The sequence below is a fragment of the Oculina patagonica genome, unplaced genomic scaffold, assembly GCF_052425735.1.
Source record: "Oculina patagonica isolate OP01 unplaced genomic scaffold, crgOcupat unplaced765, whole genome shotgun sequence".
NCBI classification, from domain to species: domain Eukaryota; kingdom Metazoa; phylum Cnidaria; class Anthozoa; order Scleractinia; family Oculinidae; genus Oculina; species Oculina patagonica.
Genome location: NW_027558653.1, coordinates 1 through 8593, shown reverse-complemented (window position 1 = coordinate 8593; position 8593 = coordinate 1). Strand labels below are relative to the sequence as shown.

Sequence of the window (8593 nt, the reverse complement as noted above, 5' to 3'; positions counted from 1 at the left end):
CAAATTAAACACTGGAACAACTAACTCTTAACAAACTTGTTGTGTCACCCTGAGTTAAATATGCAAAATTCAGAAATTATAAATAATCGCACGCGCACCGGCGTACAACAACAGAAAGACGGCGTTGAACGTAACGCAAAGTTCATTTTGAAAGCGAAAGTTTACAAATAATTATTATCATTCGTCAGTCATCCCTTCACGCATGAACACTCGTCGAATTTCAGTGTCTTCACAACAAGATCGGAAGATCGATAAGGACCAATTTTTGATTCTGCGAAAGTTCGTTTTCTTAAAGTTTTAGAAATTTGTGAAGTTGGAGGATTCACTGAGGACTGCGTAGCCGAAGATGCAGTGGCTCGCTGGACATCAAATTCTATTTTTCACGGCGTTTAATTAATCTTCACAAAATAAACATGTGGCGCCAGCGCGTCTGGCAGTCAAAAATTCATTTTTCAAAAAACTTTCCCTTTCCAGCTATTTTAGCGGGGCTTATACTATAGTACCTACCTGTCAGTCGTAGAAAAGCTGAAATTTAAGGATGAACTGTTTATTAAATGAAGACCGTATTATTTTTTAATAAGTAGTAAACAAACTGGTCGCCACGCATTTAAACACAAACTGACGAATGTTGCATCTGATGCAGTGAATCTGGTGAATGAGAACTTCCTTTAATATTTCTTTGTTTTCGACGGTGTGCACCACTGAATAAGTTTCTTTCCCATTGTGATGTTACTAGTATTAATTCGTTTCTAGCTGTCTTTTATATAGCTCGAATACAGCTACAATTAGCGGTGCGGCCTACCAGCATGGTATATTCCTTTCCAGCTGTCTTTGCATGACAAGTTACACGTTCATACATTTTATTTTAAAATATGAAGTTCAGAGTTAATACAGTACTAGTATGCTGTAGAAAGTGTAGACAAGGTGAGGGTAAGTTTATTTTCAAAGCGAAAGTTTACAAACTGTGCACTAACCGGTCCTTTGGAGAAAATATTTTATGAAGTATGGGCGAGGTTTTAAGTCTTCACTCTTTTCGTAAATGATGAAAACTGCAGAATAATTTGCTCATAAAACTGGAGTGGTCGCGCCACGGTTTGTTTTCTTTCCCAATGCGATATACTTTTAAATCGGTTTTCTGTTCGCCGACGTCTCCAACGTGGTTTGCGTTCGAATACTTTGGCCCGTAGCTTCGAATGCGATCAACGCTACAGTTCGTTGGTTTCGATTTTGTTTGTTCATGGATTTGATTGACATCAGTAGTTCAGATTTCTCCTCTGTTACGGCACTTACACCTTACGGCCCTTACGGCACAAACTTCAGCTCTCAATGTGTTTTGCTTGCAGCCATTGCGGCTGCAGCAAAACACAAAAATTGCTGGACCAAAAACTAACCCCCTAAAAATCCGAAAATGCCGAATTTCTGACCCTTAAATTTCGAGAAAGGGGGGAATGATATAACACAAAGAAAAATATTAGAATGCTTGTGTTTTGATATTCATTATACCATCTGAATTTATCTTTCCCTACCAATAATACCCCAAAAAATCCCTACTTGAATCAAGCCATCCAAAAAACTTGCCGAATTTTTCTACCCCAAAAACTCATTGAATAAGAAAATTGAAACCCAAAAAATCCTTGGACCATCCCTGTTACTTCAAATCCCAAGTACCCCCCCCTCCCTACTTGGGTCCATAAGTGAAAGGAGGCTCAACACTCACCTCCTGTGGAGGTTCTTCATCATGTTCCCATGAAGCATCAGATCCCCTTAACCTGAAAACAATGTCAGAAAAAACCACAGATTTAGAAGATAAAGTTGAGCTATATATATAATTTTATAGTGAACAGATTGAAGAACATTTACTGGAAACTCTTCTCCATAGCTGCTTGCACTGACCAAGGATTTTTGCTATCCACCCCATAGGCATATGCCAATTTCCCACCCACTTCAAAAATGATTGCAACTGAATCAAACTGAGGTGTCATGCAGTATTTACGAGAAAATTCGAAGCCTGATTATAGTATTTTGTGAAAGGAAACGAAAGCAGATATAAATTATGAGAAATTTAAACTTTTGAATCACAAAGTTTGGTAAATTTTCAATACCTTTTTGTGTTGATGTAATTCATTTTGGATGAATTGTCAGTCTGTTACCAAATGAATTTTTTCTCTCTAGGCTTGTTGCCCGAATTCCAATCATTTTGCCCAAAAAATGGTTGAAATGTCCAACACTAGGGGGCTGTAGCCCCCTCGCCCCCAGCCTCATAGGCTTAATGACTCACCCTGGATTAGATGCTAGGCCATTGAAAGTTACCCCCTAGCATTTTGTGAAGTTACCCTTCTGGCTAACAGGTCACCAGTACTCATTTATACTTCTTAGTAAAGATGGCACTCCCCAATAAAAATATTTCCTTACCACAGTTATTTAGGATGATTAGGGTGATTCAAGGCATGATCATGTTTATCGCTATCTAGAGGCATGATCACCTCTTATCGCTGTGTGATCATTGGGGGACTCACTGGTCAATTATGTTTTTACCCATGATCACACTTTGTGTGATCACACCCATGACCACACCCATATTTTTGCTGGGCTGTGAGAGCTGAGTGTCTTGCCCAAGAACATGACCCCCAGCACCTTGCATGTTAACCACCAAGCCACTCTCACCTCCCATGTTTGATGATATTACTTACTTTTTAAGCTGTGCCACGAACACAAAGTTGGAATATTCCATCATATCAGGAGCATAGAATACTTTGTCTCCTTTGTGAACATTTTTATCACTAATGTCTGTGTTGTTGTTAAATCTGACAGAATAAAATGGGGTCTGTACAGGTCCAAATGTCTCAAAAACTTGTCAAGAGAAATCACCACACTGTAAGTTTAGTCTGAAATAATGCCCTCAATTTTATTCAAAATAAGTACTATTATCATTATTTATGAAGTTTTTGGAATTAAAGATTATAAAAAATTAATATAATTAATAAATAATTAGTTTTATTACTATATTATACTGTCATACTTAATGACGGGCATTTAAGAACATCCCCGAAATGTAGAAAACATGAGCCGCAGGCGAATTCAAGCTACATTTCTCGAGTGTTCTCAAATGCCCGGAGTGTTTCATGACAGAATAAAACATGGCTTAGGCTTCTTTCTTTGCTTTATGATATTCTTCATCATCTTTAAAAAAGGAAACTTCATAAATAGCCTTATAATAGTACTGATTTTGAATAAAAATTGAGGGCATGGCTCTAGACTAAACTTACAGTGTGGTGATTTCTCTTGACAGGTTCTTTTTTGAGACATTTGGACCTGTACAGACCCCATTTTATTCTGTCAGATTTAACAACAACACAGACATTAGTGATAAAAATGTTCACAAAGGAGACAAAGTATTCTATGCTCCTGATATGATGGAATATTCCAACTTTGTGTTCGTGGCACAGCTTAAAAAGTAAGTAATATCACCAAACATGGGAGGAGTGGTGGTTAACATGCAAGGTGCTGGGCTGTGAGAGCTGAGTGTCTTGCCCAAGAACATGACCCCCAGCACCTTGCATGTTAACCACCAAGCCACTCTCACCTCCCATGTTTGATGATATTACTTACTTTTTAAGCTGTGCCACGAACACAAAGTTGGAATATTCCATCATATCAGGAGCATAGAATACTTTGTCTCCTTTGTGAACATTTTTATCACTAATGTCTGTGTTGTTGTTAAATCTGACAGAATAAAATGGGGTCTGTACAGGTCCAAATGTCTCAAAAACCTGTCAAGAGAAATCACCACACTGTAAGTTTAGTCTGAAATTATGCCCTCAATTTTATTCAAAATAAGTACTATTATCATTATTTATGAAGTTTCCTTTTTTAAAGATGATGAAAAATTAATATAATTAACAAATAAAGAAGCCTAAGCCATGTTTTATACTGTCATAAAACATGACGGGCATTTAAGAACACGAGGGAAATGTAGAAAACATGAGCCGCAGGCGAATGCTTTCTACATTTCTGCCAGTGTTCTCAAATGCCCGGGGTGTTTCATGACAGAATAAAATATGGGTAAAGCTCTTCTTTTGCTTTATGATATAGATTTTAGACACCGCGAGTGAAAAGTTTAATTAAAAATATGTACAACAAGAGCGAGTAAACGAAGATAAAAAGCAGAAAATAGTTTACGGGAAGACCAGAAAACAGACACCATTTCATTTAGCGTTCGACGGAAAATAAGGCTAAGCATTTCAGGTAAGTTTGTTACCTTTCAATCTTGATCTTGTCTTTTTGAACTTCAATAAACTTCACCGACTCCGAGTACAATTTCGTCTCAACATAACATAGTAGTCTCGATGACATCCGTCCCTTGCTTCGTTCGACTCGAACAAGACGTATAATTTCCAGAAAAGCTATCCCGCCGGATCTTCCCGTAAACCTTAATATTATTATTGTTGTCACAATCAAGTTCCAGCATGAATAGACGATTTAAGAGGAGATTGTAGAAGAAAATCTTTGAAAGAAAACTCTCTCGCTCGCTTTCCTTGCGCGTTTCATTCAACTCAAGTAATGAACACCGCGCCACAATTTTCCCCGCCTCACTTCATTTACATGAAAATAAAATGTCCAGTGGATTTATACTTAAAAAGGAATTCATAAAACAATCATTCCATTCGCCCTTGTTGGATACGAGTCGTTATAGCCAACAAACAGTCAACGAGGCGTGAAGCACTCAAGGAAAGCGGGCGAAAAACAATAAAACATGATTTTTCTATGTTTTATACTCTGATAAAACATAGGTTTTTAGCCAATTAGAGCGCGCGTAGACTCCTATCTATACTATAACATGATTTAAAATGAAAAATGTTATTTCTTATATTAAACACTTCTGTTTTCCATTGGTCACACATTTATATTACCACAAAAATTGTCTAGTTTTAAAACATTTAAAAAGTGCATGCTACAAGATTGCAGCTCTTTTAACAGGTCATCATGATCACCTTTCTGTAAATTTTCAAGCTTGTTGTGACTTATAAGCTTTATAAACCATCAGAGACAGTTGGGTTTTTTCCAAAATAAACTGATACTAATTAAGCTGTTTATTTGGTGGAAGGGAAGGAAACAATTTTGGTCATAACATGTTGTTGAATTTTAGAAATTTTATCTGCTGCAATATGAAAGCCAGGGCCTGAGCAGAAGAAAGATTGTTTCATTAGATTCTAAGAAGGGTAATGCAAGATATAACTAACCAAGCCTAGACAGGATCTGTTCTCCAAGAAAAGAACACTATCTGAATCCAAAGCTGGAGTTTGTGGCAAAGCTTTTACTACCACTAAAAAAAAAAAGAACAAAACGATGTTAACAGTAATGTTGGAATTTTAAAATATAATTTTTAATTTTTTTATTATTTCTGGGTGGATTTAGAAACTTCTCCACCCATGAAACGGAAAAGCATCCCATCCAGGGACAGTAGTAAAAAAAAATGTGTCCCTTAAAGAATCTGGAAGCTGTGGGCACATACTTAAGAAATAATGGACATATATTTATTAACAGTGGACTAAAAGGTAAGATTAGTTCACCCCAGAATTTTTACTTTGGCTAGTAAAAACCCTTTGCAAAGGGGAAGCCATGTCGCAGTGTTGCATGCTTCTGAGGACAGATGCCACCTAAACAACAGCTGTAAATATCATTGTGGTATTTTGAAATGGATGGTTGTCATTGCTTTCCTTTTTCATCATTCTTAGTTCTTTTTTGCTGCATCATAGCAGTTTGTATCATGATTTAGTCATTGATCGAGTGAGTATGTGGATATAATTATGAGAAACTGTTCTGTCAGAGGACCTTAGTGGGACTCTCATCATGCTAGGCAAGAATTCACTTCGAGCGGCAAACCCATGTGCTGGAAAGGGAATGGGGAAATTTTGAGAATCTAGGTTCTCAGAGATGCCATTAGCTGCAGTGTGGTCACTTCCATACACCTTAATTAGATTCTGACCATTTTCAGTAAAACCAATCTGGTATTGCACATGAAATTATGCCAAGTTGCTATACTAAGAATGTTTGGCTCCCCACTCCCATCAAAGAGGCAAGCCTACCTAATGACTCAACAGTACTCAGTACAATTCCAAGTTCCACAAGCTGAATGTTTTCATCAATGGTTATATTAACCTCTGGAATTTCAGGAAGATCCTGGAAATTAAGTATAATAAATTTGTTAGTTTATTTTTGTCTTCAAGCAGGCTCTTTGTAGGCTTAAGGTGAAGATCCTTATCAAAGTTGATAGATACAGGGCTTACATTGTATTTGAGATGGGTACATAAATTAAAATGTGGAAATAGGGTAATATTTATAATGGAATATTGTTGTTTTTCTTATTCATTTGAGGTACTCACCGAAATGGGAGGAGGTGTGAAATCTAATAATTTATTTTTGGCAGTAATGATTTTTTTACTTGGTTATGGTTTCCTTTTATAAAGTATTTTGAACTCAATTAAGCCAACCACTCTGCTTTGGGTATCATTGGAAGGATTTTTTCTTCCACAGAGCTTGAGTAAATGTGATGCCTTATTTTGGCAAATGTGATGATGTCAGAAGTGGAACAAAGGCCAACAATCATCACAGCCAGGTTTGGCCAGCACAGACAACAATGGGTTAAGTTGCATGATAGCAGTACTTGGAAATAGGAGGCAAGTGGCCAAAAATAACATTTTGCTAGCAATGCTCTAGTTGACTACTGTTAGTGTACCTTGACTGACAGTTCACTCTTTGTTTTCAGTGGCCCTGTGTGAACATGTTCTTCCTCTCTCTCAATCTTTTTTCTGATGTCTTCCAAGTCTTCACTTGGAATTTTGAAGAAAACAAAGATTGTGAATCAGAAATTAGAAAACATTAAAATGACTTAGTTCTATCCACTTATGGCAATCTGAAGGAAGTTTAAGTGAATCTTGATTAGTAGCGATAAAGGATGCCTTCAATATATCATTAAAACATATTTGTCACCAACATTGGCTACTATCCCAGAGCCGAGTAGCTACAACAAGTTGTAATTATACGTCTAGTTTACTTACTCAGAACTGGATTCAGAACTTTCACTTTCACTCGATGAGCTCTCATCATCTGAAGAACAATCACTTGAAGAAGAGTTATCTTCGGTTGTGCATTCTGTAAGTCCTCCAGTCTGAGAGGTACCTCCAACCTCACCAATGCTTTCTAGCTCTTTATCAATACTGCTCATAGCATAGACTTCATGACCTTCATCAACACATGAAGGTGTATCTCCATGTCTCTCTGACCCTATGAGTGAGCACTTCTCACGTTTAGTCTCTATAAGTGTACACATTTTCACTTTCTGGCTTTACAGGGGATCTGTACCCATTACTCTCTGGCGCTGTGAGTATGTGCTCATTACTCTCAGTATTCAAGAGTGTGTGTTCACCATTCTCATTCTTTATGAGCATGTGACCCTCACTGATGGTCTGTGTGGGTGTATGTCCAACACAGTCAGACTCCATAAGCATGGGTCTGTCACTCTTAGCCTCTATAGGATTGCTTTGATCACTTGCTGGCTCTTTGTGCATGTGTCCATCACTCCCACTCTTTATGGGTATGTTCTTATCACTGTCAGTCTTTACAAGTACATGTCCATTACAGTCGGTCTCCATAAGTTTGTGTCTATCACTTTTAGCCTCTATAGGGGTGCTTTGATCGCTTCCTGTAGCTTTAAGTGTGTTTCCACTTCCTGGCTCTACAATTCTATGTCCATTGTTCTGAGGCTCTATGAGTGTGCAGTCTTTTGAAGGCTCTTTGGGTGTGTGTCCATCACTGTCTGTTTCCATAAGTGTGTGCTCATCACTGTTAGGTTGTATGAGTGTCTGTTCATCATTCCTGGTATCCCTAAGTGTTTCCTCTCTCTGGCTCTTTGAGTGTGTGTTCATCAGTTTCAGGCTCCTTTAGATGCTGTGGCTCTACAATCATTGTATTTTGGGTTGCAGCATCCGCCAAGTTCAACTTGATGTTATTTAAATTGTTGTTTTGTTCTTCCAAAGATGCACCCTTTTCAGGAACAGTAATTGGATTAGCACCTACGTTTACAAAGTTATTGATGCCCATTTCTTTTCGGCTGTCATCTTCAGCCAGAACGATTTCATTATTAACTGGCTCTGCAGAATTTTTCCGGATTTGCTTCGTCATCGGAACTTGAGTACGTTTCGGCGATTATAGCAAGGCAATTTTTTACATCATCAGAATTTACAGAAATACTAGACATTTTTCTTTCTTCTGAGGAAACGTCGTCACTTTTGGATTCTTGCTTTCCCACTGATTCATCTACTATTTTAGTTTCGTTTCTAAAGCTTGATTCGTTCAAACTGTTTGGCTGACAAGAACTGTCTTCCCTTCTCGACTGATCGTCACCAAAATCTGTCTCCAAGACGTGTTCGTTTTGTTCCATATTTTGCGACTTTGTGAACTGGCAGCGCTTCGTCAGTTACACCACGGAAAGTTTACACATCTACCAACAAAAAAAATTCTTGAATAACTACCTATCACGCAAAAGCACGACCAAAACGTCTAAATTCGCTTCTTGCTCAAATTTATCCGCCAT

At 37.8% G+C, this 8593-nt stretch overlaps 1 pseudogene across 1 annotated transcript; it reads right to left on the bottom strand.

Moving 5' to 3' along the window:
- Nucleotides 1-3605: 3605 nt before the first annotated feature.
- On the bottom strand, nt 3606-8587 carry LOC144641217 (uncharacterized; annotated as a pseudogene). The gene is made up of 5 exons (XR_013568521.1): nt 7059-8587; nt 6737-6830; nt 6087-6180; nt 5241-5323; nt 3606-3770 (listed from the first exon to the last, which is right to left on the bottom strand). The product of XR_013568521.1 is annotated as an uncharacterized LOC144641217 (transcript).
- Between the last annotated feature and the right edge of the window lie 6 nt (nt 8588-8593).